Raw genomic sequence first — 2367 nt, 5'->3', positions numbered from 1 at the left:
GAGAGCATTTAGTCCTGGCCTTTGTGGTCTTTCCTTCTTCTTTAGGATATGATAGAGGCCAGGGATGTGCATTTAGCCAAGTTGAATAAACAGTAATAAATCTCTTAGCTAATGCCTTTGGTGCCTTGATAGCAATATCCCAGAGCCCCCAAACTCCCTTAAGTAAATAACCATAGACAATACTTATTAAAATGCATCTCGGGCTGAAGAGATGGCTCAGCGATTAAGAGCACTGACTGCTCTTCCAGAGGTCCTGAGTTCAATTCCCAGCAACCACATGGTGGCCCACAACCATCTGTAATGGAGATCTGATGCCCTGGTATATCTGAAGACAGTACAGTGTACACACATACATGAAATAAGTAAATCTTTTTTTTTTTAAATGCATCTCTTGGGGCTGGAGGGATAGCTCAATAGTTAAGAACATTGAATGCTCTCACTGAGGACCCAGGTTCAGTTCCCAGAACTCACACTGGGGAGGTCACAACCACCTGTAACTCCAGCTCCTCAGAGGCTTCAGTATCTCTCACCGCCACAGGCACATGCAGTCATGTACCACTACACACACACATATACATGCATATACACATAACTAACTAAGAATAAAATAGACCTCAAAATACCAGTTCCATTTTACAATAACTAATACAATAATTGATTAAGGAGGGAAAAAGAGTCAATAATAAATGCTAAAAATGTTGAATGAAGAATTACTCGATAAGGGAACATTCACTTGTTTGAACACATTACACAGGGCTGGGCATGGTGGCATACACCTATAATCTCAGCACTTGGGGGCCTGAGGCAGAAAGATCTCAAGTTCAAAACCAGCCTGGGCCACATAGAAGACCCTGGCTTAGAAAACCAAAACAAAGAAACTCATCTGTCTTAGTTGGGATTTCTACAGCTGGTACGGAGCACCATGACCAAAAGGCAAGTTGAGGAGAAAAGGGCTCATTTGGCTTACACTTCCACATTGTAGTCACTGAAGGAAGTCAGGACAGGAACCCAAACAGGGCAGGAACCAGGAGGCAGGAGTTGATGCAGAGGCCAGGGAGGGGAACTGTTTACTGGCTTGCTCCTCGTGGCTTGCTTAGCCTGCTTTCTTACAGAGCCCAGGACCACCAAACCAGAAATAGAACCATCTACAATGGGCTGGACCCTCCCCGATCAATCACCAAGTAAGAAAATGTCCTGCAGCTGCATCTTCTGGAGGTCTTTTCTCAACTGAGTTTCTTCCTTTTCAGATAACTATAGATCATGTCAAGTTGACATAAAACCAGGCAGCGTATCACCCACAGATTATTTACTAACTTAAAAGGGGGTCACACACACCTTCACAGTAAAAAGATGCATCTGTCTCGTTCTAAAGGCTCAAACTCAGTGTCATCCCGGAGGGGGCCAGTGTGACCTTGTTTGCTCTCTAACACGATGCACGGAGATGACCCAGCATCTTCAATGTCATTTTCTTGCCAAAAATACTTAACCTGATTTTAATCATGAGGAAAATTTAGACAAATCTAGAATGTGGGACATTCTAGAAGCCTAGAATCTCTTAAAAGTTAGTAGCCCTTTTTAAAGGTGGGAGTTATTCTAGGTTAATAGAGACTAAAGAGGCATAGCTCACTCTCTTGTATATGTGCATGCGCCTGTGTGTATGAATGTATGCATTTTGATTAGATCCTGGATAGGAAAAGGGAACAGCTAAGAAAGGAAGGCAGGTAGCTAGGAGTTCAGATGTTCTCTGTCCATGAGGAGATGGTTAGAACTTGATTTTGTTTTTATTTTAAGACATTTGTTTTTATTTTATGTGTATGAGTGTCTGTCTGCATGTATGTGCATCACATATGTCCCTGGTGCTTGAGGAGGCCAGAAGATGGCATCAGATCCCCTGGGGCTGGAATTTATTATAAGAGGCTGTAGTCCCTGATGCCGCTGGGAATTGAACCTGGGTCCTCTGGAACATCAGTGAGTTCTCTTAATGCTGAGACATCGTTCCAGCTCTGTTCCTTGGTGTTTTAACTTCTCTGGAGCTTTGAAATAAAAAGTTGGGGGGTAGGGTGGGAGAGGCAGAGTCCTTGAAGATCTGCAGTCTATGCCCTGGAGTGAGGCCTGGGATCTGCAGTTTTAAAAAGTGCTCAGATGACTGGCGTCTGGTACAGGATGTCACCACCTCCAAAGCCATTTTGGATGCCCCCGCAGCAGCCTGTGCCAGACGTTCAGCCCAACAGCTTTGTCTCGCCCTTTCCCCTCTGCCTGGCCCACGTCTCCACCCTTCCTTCAAGTCCAGATTCAAATGTCACTTCCTCAGGGAAGACCTCCAAGAGCACACTCAAAGACTGGAGAGATGACTCAGTGGTTATGAGC

Source organism: Mus caroli, chromosome 2, assembly GCF_900094665.2.
Source record: "Mus caroli chromosome 2, CAROLI_EIJ_v1.1, whole genome shotgun sequence".
In the NCBI taxonomy this organism is placed as follows: Eukaryota; Metazoa; Chordata; class Mammalia; order Rodentia; family Muridae; genus Mus; species Mus caroli.
The sequence above is the reverse complement of the archived record's forward strand: the minus strand, read 5'-3'. Positions refer to the sequence as shown.